General features: G+C 34.3%; 1 long non-coding RNA gene across 1 annotated transcript; it reads right to left on the bottom strand.

Annotated features, from left to right (window-relative positions):
* Positions 1-1528: 1528 nt before the first annotated feature.
* LOC127161540 (uncharacterized) lies at positions 1529-5593 on the bottom strand. Its single transcript, XR_007827080.1, has 4 exons — positions 5505-5593; positions 4487-4647; positions 1776-1833; positions 1529-1660 (listed from the first exon to the last, which is right to left on the bottom strand). It is a non-coding gene; the product is annotated as an uncharacterized LOC127161540 (long non-coding RNA).
* Between the last annotated feature and the right edge of the window lie 10636 nt (positions 5594-16229).

The following is a 16229-nucleotide window of genomic DNA, read 5'->3' as shown; positions in this document are numbered from 1 at the left end:
CATAAAAGTATACTTTTATATACTAGAAAGTGGGCCAATTCAGTCCCAAGGACTAAAACCTTACTACATAAAGGCCGTTTCTCAAACGGAAGGCTGCATCCTCCGTCTCATGTTTGTTGGGTGAAGTACACTTCTTTTTGGTAAGAGTGTAATTGCTTCATAATTTCTGATCTGATCTCTGTTTAACCACATCAACATGATGCTACAATCACGTGTATGTGTGTTCTGGTATATACGGTTTATGAGGACACAAATGTGTATAATGTATAATGGGTACTACAACGTAAACATGGTTTATGAGGACACTTCCTGTGTCCCCGTAAAACAAAAGGCTTAAAAAAACATACTAAACAGTGTTTTATGAAATTCAAAAAGTGTGCACAGTCTCCTGTGAGGGCTAGGTTTAGGTGTAGGGTAGGTGTAGGGCGATAGAAAATACGGTTTGTACAGTATAAAAACCATTACGCCTATGGAGAGTCCCCATAATAAGAATGTGTGTATGTGTGTGTGAGGAGAGGCAACATGAGCAAGTCTGAGAGGACCGGTATTTTTACTGTATTTAAATGGAACAAATACATGATTTCTTACCAAGAATTGCTGAACAATGAATCAAAGCATTCAGTCTGCGTTTTTGTGTAGTTGTTAACGATCGCGAAAGCATACAGTCAATTTCTTATGCGCGCTGTTTTACCGGTTTCACTTTCGTTTTTAAAATCTCTCACATTTAGCAAGGAGAGGAGAGGATGGGCAGGGGGGGAACGGCCCGCGAATGCCCCTCACTTTGGTGCGACACCTGTTCTGCTTGATGTAGACACAAAGTAATCTGTTAAATACACTCAAAAAAATGATTCTTTAAACCTACTTAATTTAATTATGGACAGTGGTTCCACACAACCAAATTGTTTTTGATGAACATGAATGGAATTTCTTGAATCTATGCAAACTCTTTGTGTTGTGACAACACAGCTGAATGAGGAAGAATTTATGTGAAATAGTAATGTCCAACCAACTCAATTTATTCACTTCCCTGTAACTTAAACCGGTTAAGTTTAGTGAACATGTTTTGGTTTATTAAAAAAAATGGCCAAATATGTTTCACTTTATCAACATAAGGAAGTTTGTTTCAGACAACTCATTTAAATTATGGACAGTGGTTCCATCCAATTGGTTCTAGTTACTTTAACTAAATGATTTCAAGTTAAAGTTACTCCCTTCAACAAAGCATTTTTTGTGTGATTATTTTGCAATGAATCACAAAAGACAAGATGTCACAAATTATCAAGTGTATTTGTTAAACAAGAGCAACAATTACAGTTACAACCACATTACAAAATTACAGAAATATTAAACTACTGTCATTTTCTAATTGGCATACAAAGGTAACCAATCAAACCTTAATCCAGGAACAGGAACTGGCTCCAGAAATAAATTCTGCAGTACTCCAAATGTGTACCTGATTTTAGGAGTTCAGGTTTAGTCCATATATCAGTCCCAGCAACATGTCTGTTCATAGGGTTTACTGCTAAGGTCCTGAAGAACTTTATTTTCCAACACTCCAACATCTGCTGTGCTGTCTTCAATGTCTGCACCTTCAAATCGTATGACATAGATTCCCATGATTCCTCTGGATCACCTCCTGAGTGCTGCCAACGTCTGTATCCTAGAAAGGATATTTAAAAGAATGGAGTACTCAAATTGTGTATTAAATTTACCTTAGCATTTATCATCCTTGAAAATACCAATAAATAAATTAATTAATAAATAAAACAACTTACCATATACTCCATAATAACACTGCTAGTGTCTTCATTTGGGTACTTCAACGTCATTAGTCTAAAGATGCAGACAACAACAAAATTCATGAGATTTAGCCTTTACATTTTTCTAAAAAAAAAAAAAAAAAAAAAAAAAAAAAAACACATTTGAAAAATGTCATTATTATTCTGTCTGATCATTTCCTTACAGGAAATGCAGGCAAGCAGTTCAGATGGAACTCTAACTAACATTACAGTGGAAAATGAAACCATAACAGTACTGGACCAGATCAGCACAGAAAGTCACTGTCCTGCAGACTTTAGCAATATTCCCAACTAAAGGGATAGTTCACCCAAAAATGAAAATTCTGTCATTAATTACTCACCCTCATGTCGTTCCAAACCCACAAGACCTTCATTCATCTTCAGAACACAAATAAAGATATTTTTGATGAAATCTGGGAGCTTTCTGACCCGGCATAGACAGTAATGCAACTGAAATGCTCCCAGACCCAGAAACGTAGTAAGGACACCAGTAAAACAGTGTAAAAATCAGTGGTTCAACCATAATTTTACAAAGCAGTGAGAATACTTTTTGTGTGCAAAGAAAACAAAAATATTGACTTTATTCAACAATTCTTCTCCAAATTGCGTCTTCTGCCATTATCGAGAGTACCTCTTTGCATAACGCATGCGTGTGATTCTGCTGACGTAGAACATGCATGCGCTGGGCCTTGTTTGCTTGCAGAGGAAAGCAATGTGTATGCATCGGGATACTCTCCATAATGGCAAAATACATGATTTGGAGGAGAAGAATTGTTGAATAAAGTAGTTATTTTTGTTTTCTTTACCCATAAAAAGTATTCTTGTAGCTTTGTAAAATTATGGTTGAACCACTGATGTCACATGGACTATTATATCAAAGTCCTTACTACGTTTCGGGGCTTGGGAATTTTTCAGTTGTGTTGATGTCTATGCAGGGTCAGAAAGCTCTCTGATTTTATCAAAAATATCTTAATTTGTATTTTGAAGATGAACGAAGGTCTTACAGGTTTGCTAATCAAAGTTTTACTAAAAGTGCTTTGCTTTAGAATGTATTGTTTTTGGGAAGCTAATGTATTCGCAATATCTGTCAGTTTACAGTAATACCATATTTTTATATTTACTATATTAATAACCCAATTCTTATTATATATGTCTTTTTTGTTAATGCCTATGACCATAACCCTAAAACTCAGTGGCTGGTGAGACAATGTTTTAAAGGGGTCATTTGATCCAAAACTCACTTTTACATGTTGTTTGAACTAGGGCTGGGCGATATGGCTGAAAACTGTATCACGATATCAGCGTTTCATATCGGTCGATATCGATAATTATTGATATTTTTTTATGACCCATTTAAAATAAGGAACAGGAGAAAAATATATTACATTTCAACATTTTTATTTTAAACTTAACCTTCCTCTGATCATAACCCCCCCAGTTATTAAGACAGAAATGTCAACAACCATTGAAAACTCAAATAATTAAAATGTAAACATAATTCTAAAGTCACAATGAACACTTAACAATTATCTCTTAAAATTTAAGGTGCAAAATGAAAGAAAATGTAAGAAATGCTTAATAAAGTGTAATAAAATAGTGCAGTGTTAAATATAAACAGAGAAATATGCCACTGCCTCCGTTATATCTTTGTACCAATTAGATTCTTTGTCATAAGGCACTGATGCAGAGTACCTCTCCATGGTGGTCTGCTGCTTGTGTTCAGGGATCGAAATTAACTTTTTTACTTGGTAGCACTGGTGTTCCCAACTTCAAATAGTTAGGAGCACCAAAACTAAATTTAGGAGCATGAAATGAATATTAAGGTTGCATTAAATACAACTACACAACCTATAGCCTACAGCCTAGATATGTTATGTAGTCTAATTTGCGCACATTGGGGAGTCGCTCTCTAAATGTGGGGTATGAAAACTGCTTTTGAATGCGCGCGCGCGTTTTTTACTTTCGGTTTCGTTTTAACGATGGCGCGAAACTCTCGGCGGTGCTGAGCGTCCATTCTACAATACAAGACATTCATTTAATAATTTTGTCACTCCCACGTTGCTAGGTTATAGAGCAAGTGCCTTTGTTAATGCAACCAAACTTGCTTCGCAACCTCTGTTTTCTTCCGACGAAGAATAAAAAATATCAGTGTTTTATAGAACACATTTTTTATTGATATCGATCACGTGCCTATCGCGATACATATCGTTATCGTTTTATCGCCCAGCCCTAGTTTGAACCTATATGTATGTTGGCAGTATGTGTACACAACCACCCTATGATGATAAAAATCCACCCAGTGGTATTTTTTAATCATTATAAGTATTTTCAAATCAGGTCATTCTCAGCTTCTAGTTGGTGTGATGTCACACCGATCAAGGCCGCTCCCACAATAGCTGATTTACATGACCGTCTTATCTTAGACCTGCCCTAAATGAGCCGAGTGAGAGCTGAGAACAGTCTGACCACCATTACTGTATTTAAAGGAACATGCAACAGAATGGCCCACTTTGAAAAGGGCTGATTTTGATATGGTAAAATGGGTGTTTTTTTACACTACCACTGAGAAATTTTAACAAAAGTATGCTATGGACTTCTCATTAAGACTCTAAAGAATCATATCAACAGCATCTAATGACCCCTTTAACATGATTACAAAAGTTTTTGTTGAGTGTAGCTGTTCTTACCTGTGTAGTGGGGACCAAGAGGGTTTAATGCTTTGTCCAAGGACTCTTCTTCGCTTTGCAATCATCTTCATAAGTTTTGCAGTGTGGATCCACCCATTGGCAAAGACAGTTGACACTAATGGACCTATGGTTATTCTGCCTGTCTCATATTCTGCACAAATCTGTAAACACATGAAGTACAATTTGTTACAAGAGCACCCATATATAGTTTAACAGCAAAGACAAATTCAGTGATCAAAAAATTTGTGTGATTATTGTCATGTATATTATTCCAAAAGGGTGGACATGATCTGGAGCATATTTAAAGTCATAAAATGACTGTAAAAAGCATGATTTATAGTTCAGGCACAGCTTTTCACAAAAACATTGTTTATAAAATGATAAACATCACATTTCTGCCTTCAAACCATTTTTAAGAAAAGGAATGAGTCAAAAGTATCCATTAAATACACACACACACACACACACACACACAAACATATACATATGAAGAGTTTATTTGCAAAATATTTTATTTGATTAAAACTGAGGTATGAATTTTGTCTGGAGTGTTTTTTGTGATGTAAATTAATCAAGCTTTGAAACGCATATAATTTTTTCACGTAAAAACGAACAGTTTTGAGGCCCCGGAAACTAACCGGGACTACTTTCTTGAAAAACTTCCAGCGGCCAGAACTCTGACCAGGGAGGTGACCACAGAGTGGGTCAGCGTGTATACACTATAGTGCTGGTAAGGATTGCATACAACTTCATGTCTTAAATGGGCGAACTATCCCTTTAATATTCATTCAAAATAAACCAACCACAGTTTGATTGATATTACTTGGAATGCAGAATAATTATTAAAAAAAAACAAAAAAAACAACAGAGTTATATGTTCTTGCAAATTAACTCTTAATATATACAAATATACACATGAGCTCTTCATACACACACACACACACACACACACACACACACAACAAATACATGCATACATAAATGTATTAACATATATCAATATATCTTAGTGTCTTACTTGTTTAGATTTCTAGAAGACACATCAGCTTCTTAACCATCCACCAGTTCACATTTACAACTGCGTGCATTCCTCTAAAACAGAAAATGCAAAATACCCTTATTACTTTTGTTTATAAAAGGATGAAAAGGCAATACAGCGGTTCACTTCCCTTACCAAAAAGAAGTATTCTTCAAGTTTATTTTATTAAGTATACTTAAGAAAAGTTCAAGTCTATTTTTAAGTATACTTAATGTAGTAAGTATACAGATATCAGCGTACTAGTAGTATACTTTTAAGTGTACTATTTTAATACTCCTTGGGACTAAATTGGCCCACTTTCTAGTATATAAAAGTATACTTTTAAGTATAACAGTAGTAAACTTTGAGTACACAACTAGTTTACTTCTATGTTTTTAGTTTGTACTGCAAGTGAACTAAAAGTGAACTGATAAGTATACTAATAGTTCACTAATTAAATACTTTTTAAATGCATTTTTAGTACACTTTCAAGTATAGTCTCAGTAAAGTGCTAGTTTAGTAGTTTTATACTGCAAGTATACTCAAGTTTTTTTTTTTTTTTAAGTGAACTTTAAATCATATTTCAAGTATACTACTATATCCCTTTTTAGGTATTAATTTGTATATATTTTGTTATATGAATATCTGAACATACAAAACATGAATAATTTAGTCTAATATGCAAGGACAACTTTGTCTTTGTTTATAAAGCATTTCACAAGATTAGACGTCCAGGGAATGGATGTAAGTGGTCAAAAGTATCTAGGCCTCAAAACTAGATACACAACCCTCAAGAACGGTGACAATCAGCAACTATTAAAAAGATGAGATCTTTACGTCACAGTACAACAAATAACTAACAATAATGACAACAACAAAAAAGTTTAAATGAAGTCAGCAAACAGCAAAACAATAATCTTATAACAGTAACTGGATAATTTATTCATGCTGCAATGCATGCTGGGAGCTTACAAAGCCTTAATTTCAACAATATGAAATTCTTTGTTCAGACAACTGTGTTTGACTAGTTGGGACAACATTTGTGTAATTTTGTTGGTCTGACAAGGGTTTTATATAGTTGCAAGAAAATAGCATTTTTTAGTATTTGAGACTCAAAATGTTTCGGAAATTGAAAAATATGTATTTGCATTTTTTTTTTAAAGTGTGGAAGCATTTGCTCTGATTTCTTCACTTGTGTTTTGGAAATTCTGTACAGAAGATCTGTAATAGCATCTCTCATGTATAACAATGAAAACACAGATTCTCATAGCACAAGTATAGCTCAAATATATTTAGACTTTTTCTAGTCAAGTATACTTAAAGTCAAGTATACTTAAATGTTATTTTAAGGATATTTCTGATAAGTATATAAAGCACATTTGTGAGAAGTACATAAAAAGTAGACTGAAAGTATACTTTCATATTTTTAGTTTAAAAGAAGTATACTAATAGCACACTTGAATTAACTTCTTTTCGTAACCCAACAAACATGAGTTAGATCATGTCTTATTCCGACAAAGACGTTGAAAACTTTTTTTTGCTCCGTTTTTTTCAGTAAAGTTGTGACATTCCTTCATTTCGCCAAAATTAGGCAGCGATGAAGAAACCCGTGATCAAATGTATGCTGTTATAAAAACGAATAGCAGATAAAATGTTAAAAGTATGCAGCAGTCGAATGTGGCTTTATTTGTACTTGCTTTCGTGCTTTAGCTAACGCTAATTTTACTGGGACTTGAGTAGCCTAGAAAGAGCACAGGAAGGTTTTATTTAACAGCCTATATATCATTAATAAGACGGAAAAGCACTTTGAATTTTAATAATTCGCCGCATCCTTTGTTCCACAAGCACACCTACAAATGCACGAACGTTACAGTCCATATGCGCGTTCACATCCCAAACCGCACGAAATCATCTATTAACGGCGCAATATACCAGTTACACTCGTCTGCAAAACAACACTAAAAGCATACTAAAACACTTACAGAAATTAAAGTTTTTGACTTAACACAAAGAAGTCTTTAGATTTTCTTACCTGACTGGTACTTCTAGCTCCGACGCCATGATACACCTCCTTCGCGCCGTCTTCATAAAATGCGTTGGAAACGTCATATCCGTTTTTTTGAACGGCGAAATTAAACCGTTTACGTTAGTTTAACGATTGATAATCAAGTAAAATGGAAACTTAAACAGTTTAAATTAATAGAGCACAATACACTAGTGTTTTGGTGGAAAAAGAAATATACTTGTGTTGTTTTAACAATAAATACCTGGGTAAAATGAACAGTGGCACAAAACCATTTTTTTGAGTGTATGTTTACATGGTAGAATTTTAATTTTGTTATATTTATATGGTGAACGTGATTTCGCCAAGTACACCATGTTCCTGGATTAACATCCTTGTTGATCCTGGAACAACTTTTCAATCAGCCAATCAGAATTGAGGGATAATTTTTCAGGAAATATCAGTTTTAGACTTAGGATAACAGTTTGATGCTTCTACACCTTTCTTAATTAGCTATTATTTCCCTTTGATTTTAGGAATAAATTGTGGTTATGGTTAGGTTTAGGGGTAGGGATTGGATTAAGTCTATATTTTTGGAAAGTAATTTTGATCCAGGATCAACAAAACATATTTATATATAGGCAGACGGTCACCGTGATTTTGCCAAGTAAGACATGTTCCTGGATCAACATGTTTTAAAAAAAGTTTTGTAGTGAATACTTTAATATTTATAAATAATAAGTTTTAATTTGAGTGGTTGAATACAGAAATACTTTGAAGTGTCTCACATGGTGGTAGAAATCATCATCTCAATTCAATTCGTCTGTTGGATTTTTTTTTTTTCTTCTTTATATTGTATGTTCTACATAACATGGCGAAATCATTGTACAAGTTAATATAAAAAATAAATCAATATGTTTTTCAGGTTCAGAGTGGATTGGGAATGTAATACGTTTAGTTATCATGTTAGTTGTGAATGCAGCACTTTTCCCCCTGTTATTTCTGTACTTCAAAACACTGGAAAATGAAAAAGGTATGCTGATATTCCTGATGTTATCAGGTTTTAAAATAACATTTTGTATGCAGTACAGTGCATATATAAAATTATATACTCCCAAGATATGTTTTTGTTTGTTTGTTTGTTTGTTTTGTTTTGTTTGGTGTAGCATCTTAAACTTGCATTTTGACATGACAAACTATGAGGACAGAGGGAAAATGCTCAGACATTTGAATTAATTACTGTAGCTAAAACCACAAACTAGAAAACGGACTCCCCCTTTCTTTATATACTTAAATATTGTACTTCAATTGCTCTAAATGTCATCTTTCATGTAGAGCATTAATGTCTCTTGAGACTTTGTGAATAGTTGAGGTGTATCACAACAATTCGGGATAAAGACGGTCCACTTTCATTTTCACTCACATATTGACATTTGGTCACGACCCCTGCATTTGTAAAAATATAAATTATTTTATATAAAAGTATACTTTCATTGGAGCACCTATCCCCACCCATACCCTAAACCCACTTCTGAGCAACATAAAACACGGAACAGGCAAATATAAATACAGGTTCACGTACTTGCAAAGTTACTTATAATCAGTATGTCTTTTGGGGAACCATCAAAATACAGTGTTAGCATATATTTAGCATACTACTAATACTAATTACTGCTAGCTGACATGCAGTACCATCAAAACAATCTGATAATACAAACGTGTCATATTACACATTCATCTGATCTGATACCTGATCTTATGGCTCTTTGAGAAATATTATTATTATTATTATTATTATTATTATTATTATTATTACTTAAATAAGTGGTCTTTGTATGCTTTAAGTAAAGTGACATGCGTAACATGGCAAGATATGAGACTTATAATACGTTATAACTATCTGCCAAAATGTCATGTCCAACACCAGTTAGCATGGAAGTTTGTATGCTCACTTGGCAGGAAGAAAGGAAGATGTGTTGAAAACTTGAAATGAAAAATGTTTGGTCATGCTTTTTTTAAAAAAGGCTGTGTGAGAGACTAATGAAAAGAGAGTTACCATTGATTTTTGAATGAAAATACACAATTTGTCACCTTTATTTAATTGTTGTTATTATTCTTTACATTTGTGGATTACACTTGCACTTGCTTACACTTGCTTTTTTTATGCTTTCATAATAAAATCATCTTTTATTTACAGATCGCTTTGCTTTGCATGGTTGGACTTTTTCAGGTGCTGTCGATGATACGCTTTTCATATGATTATCTGGGTAGAGTATCAATGTTTCTTAAGCTTGAGGATCTGGTTCAGTTATTCAGTCTGTGATCTGACGTCTGATGTTTGATGTTTTTGCAGCCAAACAGGAAACACACTGATTTAAACTCATGATATTTGACTCTCATTTTTTCCCTTGGTGCATGTGATCATGATCAAATATCTTAAATGCTTCTTGTGATGCATCATAAGTAAATGTATTTTTAAATGTTTATCTTACGTTACATATTTTGTACCTGTTTGGAGCAGTAGTTCTTGTTCTAATGAACTCTACTGGACTGATGACAGAACTGATTCTGCAAACAGGTGAGAAGGCAATTTACCTGTAGATCAGAACAGAAAGAGATATTGCATGACCTGGAGTGACAGAAGAAGTGTTTGCCCCATCCTGATATCTTCTGTTTTTGTGTGTATCTCATAATCTCATACTATATTTTAAACTGCTCAATGAAGGTCAATCACAAATGGATTATGCAGCAAGACAATGATCCAAGGCATATGAGTAAAGTCCAGCTGAGTAGGTGAATTGCATCTAAATTGCATTTTGAAAGTTCAAAATCAGGGCACCATATCAGTCCATTATATAAAGAAAAATGCTGAAATGTTTTCCTCAAAAAACATAATTTATTTACGACAGAAGAAAGAAAGACATGAACATCTTGGATGACACGGGGGTGAGTAAATTATTTGTCCATTGTTGTTCTGGAAGTGGATTTCTCCTTTAAGTTTAAGGGTTTCACTTTTCTGCTACAATACAATACAAAAAAGATTGCCTTTGTTTAATGTTGTATTTCGATTGGAGATCCTATTTAGTATGATATATATATGGAAGCGAAATAAAGAAAGAAAGAAAGAAAGAAAGAAAGAAAGAAAGAAAGAAAGAAAGAAAGAAAGAAAGAGAAATCAAATACATTTTCACAGCTATATGTCCCGGGCGTTCATTTTTGAAATATGTAAATATTTTATAACAGTTTTCACTGTTGCGTGTCTGTTCTCAGTAAATGGTGAATGTACTGTTAGATCAGGTCCCCACGCCAGACAATCAGGATCCAGCCCCGGACACCAGATCCCGTCAGAAATATATCAGTCTTTCGGTAACAGGACAACTAGTCAGCAAGCTGTAGTTACCCCAACCCCGCTAACAAGCAGGTTTCTGTCAGTTATGAAGTTGATCGATGAAAGCCAGAAAAGAGCAGAAGCAGGAGACGAAGTGATGATGGTAAAAAAGGTATAACAGAATTTATTGAACAGTTTTAGTTGCGTATGTCTCAATGTTCAAACTTCGTCTGGGGAGTACAGCTCAAAGAACAATGATATATCAAACGGATTTAACATCCCATAAACCTTGAATTTCCATAAACATCCCCGTTATCTATTTCTTAGACCAAACAATTCATGAAACCCCACAATCATGGAACTGAACAATAATGAAAATACATAAGCAAGGAAAATAATAAGAAATATAAAATATAAAAACATATAAATGAATAAATGATAAATACTTAAATAATCAAATAAATAATTAAATATGAATTATGTGAATGACTAATGATTGTAAAATGATTATGAATAATTATGTAAATAAATGATTATAAATGAAATTAAAAACAAATATAAAATTTAAACACAACACAATAATTTGCATGGAAGGATCTAAGGATCCTTCAGTACAGTGGAGGATCTGAGCATGGTTGTCTTCCCCTCTGAATGTCTGAATGTCCCCCTCTGAATCGGCATGGTTGTAGAAATATTCACTTTCTGTGAGTATAAACTGGATTTGTCGCTTTTTGTTTTAGGTTTTAGTTATGTACTGTGGTGCCTGGAAGTCCTTTTAATCCAGCTTTGTATGTATGCAGTCATTTGCATAAAGGTCTGTCAACAAACAGTAAGTCTATATATTCAAACTGTTTTCCTGTAATACTTGGAGTAAATGCTTGTTTGCATTAATGCTTTTAAAGGGATAGTTCACTTAAAAATGAAAATTCTCTCATTAATTAATCACCCTCATCTCGTTCCAATCCCATAAAACCTTACGGTTTGAACCACTGATGTCACTAATGTCCTTACTACCTTTCTGGGCCTTGAACGTGTGAAATTCCGTGGCTGTCTATGCAGGGTCAGAAAGCTCTCAGATTTCATCAAAAATATCTTAATTTGTATTCTAAAGATGAATGAAGGAATCTGGCAGGTTTAGAACGACATAAGGGTGAGTAATTAATGACAGAATTTTCTTTTTTTTTTGGGGTGAACTATCCCTTTAATAAGAGATTATTCAGTTCATAATGTTTGGTAATATGTGCAGTAACTTGTGAAAAGCGAAAAGTGTTTATTTTTCTTAATACAGAATGAGGCAAAAGAAAAACAAAGAGGAGAAATATAGACATAAATATAATCCTGAGGTAAGACATCACATGGATTTAAAAAAAAAAGTTTTTCTTTCTTTTCTTTCTTTTTTCTTTTTTTGAAAAACAAAAGCATAATTACATTAATTTAAAATGTAAAATCTTGTCTTTAACAGAAAACAGAAGAGTTTTGTGAAATGGACCAATTACCTGCATTTGACGGCGAGGCATCACCAGTTAAAGACAGTGTCTGTTCTAATTTTTTTGTAAATTTGTAAAAATGAAGTACTCAGAACAAGTGTCTTTTGCATATGTTAATCTGTTAATTTACTATATTTATTATTATTATTATTATTATTATTATTATTATTTATAGTTTCATATTTGTATCAGTAATTTGCAGTGAAAAGATCAATCAGTCAATAGCAGACAGGTCACATACTTATCTTTGATTATGAAGTAATTTGTGTGCATTACGTTTTAGTTTTAAGCAAAAAGCTCTGTCACATTTTTCTTTATGTGCTATATATGTATATATATATATGTATGTATAAACTCTGCCTTAGAAAGCCTGAGAAAAAAGTTATTGGAGTGTAAAAGTGTGACACATAGATTTAATTTTTCTTTCTGTTTTCTTATATGTGTCTCTCTGGTGCTCAATCAAGTATGTTAGAAATGCATAGAAAGTTAACTTAATATTTTATAAAATATGCTGATATTTTTTTTATTTTTATCCATTTAAAAGTGTCAGGCTCCGATGAGTCCATATCTGTGTCTGTGGGTGAGGACGTCACTCTGTACTGACGTTGAGTATTTGATAAATAAGTAAATAAATACAAAATAACTGGTACCTAAATTTGCACAAATAAACAATATTTGCTTTTCAGGGCAATATCAAGCACAATGTACCCCATAACTCTTGTATTCAGTAACTAATATCTGTGTTTAATAGGTTTCTCTGTTTCACACATAATGGTGTTGATTCTCTGCATTTCTGCTGCCTGATCTACTGCAGGTCACCATATAAAGGAATACATATTATCACTTGCTGTAGTTCATTTGGAAAGCTGTCTAGAAATGAATTTGAAAAATAAATTACGATGAATTACAAAATGAATTAAAGCTGCAAGCAGCGATGAACGGGCCCTCGCACCCGGGCTCACCGCCGACCGGTGGCTTTAGGGAAACAGCGAACGGTGGGCACTATGCTTTTAACATAGTAAATTTAGGAGGAATATATCAAAGTCATTTAGATGTGCCAAACTTCATGCTGCCAGCTGGTGGCGCTATGCCTATAACTGAATATTGGCATGTAGACGTCTTCAGGTCAGCGCTTTTATCAAACATATGAAGTTTGGTGCAGATTGAACATGGTATGCTTGAGTTAGTGTAAGACAAGTCATTTCCTGTTGCCAGCTGGTGGCGCTATAATTGTAATGGAATATTGGCCTTTAGATGTGTTCAGGCCAGGACTCTTATCGAACATATGAAGCTTTGAGTGTGTTTTTAGCAAGTTTAGCACTCACTGGCTTATTTTTGTGTGTTGCTAATAGTGTATCACAGTGTTAAACATCACTTCCTGTTGACAGTAGGTGGCGCTATGATTATAATTGAATATTGTTATGTAAATGTGTTCAGACCAGAACTCTTATCAAACCTGTTAAGTTTGGGGCAGATTGGACATTGCATGCCTGAGTTACAGTAACTTCCTGTTTCATTGCATTAAGAGCATGCTTTAGCATTTAGCTAAGTGTCGCTAACATGTTTTAGCATGTTTCTAGCATGTTGCTACCCTATTTAACACGTGTTGATATTTTTAAAATGTTGCTAGGCATCCACAACAGTATTAAACATGTGACTTCCTGTTGCCAGCAGGTGGCGCTATGACTATAACTGAATACGGGCATGGGCATGTGTTCAGTCCAGGACTCTTATCAAACATGTCAAGTTTGGGGCAGATTGGACATTGTATGCCCGAGTTAAAGTAACTTCCTGTTTTATAGTATTATTAGCATGCTTTAGCATATTAGCTAAGTGTTGTTAGCATGCTTTACTATGTTCGTAGCATGTTGAATATTAAATTTGGGTCAGATTGGACATTGTGTGCATGAGTTACAGCAATTTTCTTTTTCTTTGTATTAATAGCATGCATTAGCTCTTAGCTAAGTGTTGCTAGCATGTTGTAGCATGACTGTAGCATGTTGCTAGCCTATTTAAAACTTGCTAATGCTTTTTAATATGTTGCTAGGAGTCCGTAACAGTGTTAAACATGTCACTTCCTGTTGTCATCAGGTGGCGCTATGACTATAACTGAATATGGGCACTGACATGTGTTCAGGACCAGACTCTTATCACACCTGTGAAGTTTGAGGCAGATCGGACATTGTTTGCCTGAGTTACAGCCACTTCCTTTTTCATGGCGACACGTCAAATTTTGTCAGGCCGCCACGGACACGCCCCTCGACGAAAACTCAAAAGCTTCGCAATTTAACATCGCAAGGGCCTTATGATAACACTCAGCAAATTTGAAGATGATCGGATAAAAACTGTAGGAGGAGTTCGTTAAAGTACGAGGCCTGAAAATGGCAAAAACTGCACAAAAATCGTACAGGAAATTCGATATAACGGACTTCCTGTTGGGTTTAGGATGTTGTACCAGGAGACTTTTTTGTAGGTATTGGTGTGCTACACCTGTGTACCGAGTTTCGTACATGTACGTGAAACGCAGCTCGAGGCGCACTCCGTTGAAATTTTATAGGTGGCGCTATCGAGCCATTTTGCCACACCCACTTCTGAAAACCATATCAGATGTAAATTTTCACCAGGACTGATGCGTGTGCAAAGTTTCATGAGTTTTCGAGCATGTTTAGGCCCTCAAAAAGACTTTTTACTTTGGAGAAGAAGAAGAAGAAGAAGAAGAAGAAGAAGAATAAACAGAGCAATTCCAATAGGGTCCTCGCACTGCAGTGCTCGGGCCCTAATTACAAAACTTGCACAACTTACATAACACGCATAACAAATGGAACGCATTTAAAGAATTATAGAACAATATTTAATTGAAACCCTAAAATGTTGTCTCTTCAAACACAGTCCAAACACAGCTCTGAGAATAAACAACTATTCCCTCAAATTAATTCACCTAAGAATAAAATGTATTTTATTATTATTATTATTATTATTATTATATATTATTTTTTGTTACTGAGAGTAAATAAATGACACTTTGTTTTATCTACTAAAAATTAGGCATTTTTTAAAATGTGAAAGATTCTTGTTCAGTTTGAAAGAACAGCAAGAATAGAAGAAATATACATTATCAGCAATGCCACGAAAATGATCCTTTATAATAGCTAAACAACAAATAGTAACCTGTAAACTTTTGTTAACTTTTATTGAATTGTTTTTGCTTTTATTCTCTCTCTAGGCAAATATCGCTCGTTGATTTTGCAAGGTAAGTGAAGACATATAAAAAAAAATCTGAGCCTAACCAATACATGATTATGATTTGGTTGATTATTTCTAGTATGTGCCACTGCTCCACACAATACATACTCTGAAGTTGGACTTACTTTCATTCCCTGATAACATACAGTAAAGATTTAGACGTAAACCAAGGCTTTTCAGGTTGCGTAAAATCGTCTATTGGTGATCCATTTATTTTGTCTTTTATTGCTGCAGTTTTCTGCCAAGTGACAACCCCGGGATGTATATCAACTATGTGAAATGTTGGAAACAATTTATTAAAGACACTGTGATCAAGCTTTTGTGCTGGTTGATGCCATTCCTTCTTCTAACAACTGGATCATCAAGAACAATGTCAAAAGAGTCCCAGAGTATGTCTGGAACGCTTACTGCTGCGTCAATTAAAATGGCCACTCCATAATAAGCAGTGCTGCAACTGCTCTCAACACGGAGCTGAATGTTGTAATAAAACACACCTTAGATGAGATGGTGAACTTCATTCAGCAATACTCTGATGCACCTGTGAATGAGCTGTTCAGTGGTCAATGCAGAGCTTAGGCTTACACATTCACTTGAACTTATTAAATCTGTTGAGCATTATAGGGCTTCATTTTTTTATTTTTAAATCACAACAACATTATACACCA

This window comes from Labeo rohita, unplaced genomic scaffold (genome assembly GCF_022985175.1).
Source record: "Labeo rohita strain BAU-BD-2019 unplaced genomic scaffold, IGBB_LRoh.1.0 scaffold_664, whole genome shotgun sequence".
In the NCBI taxonomy this organism is placed as follows: Eukaryota; Metazoa; Chordata; class Actinopteri; order Cypriniformes; family Cyprinidae; genus Labeo; species Labeo rohita.
This window is presented reverse-complemented; position numbering and strand designations above follow the sequence as displayed.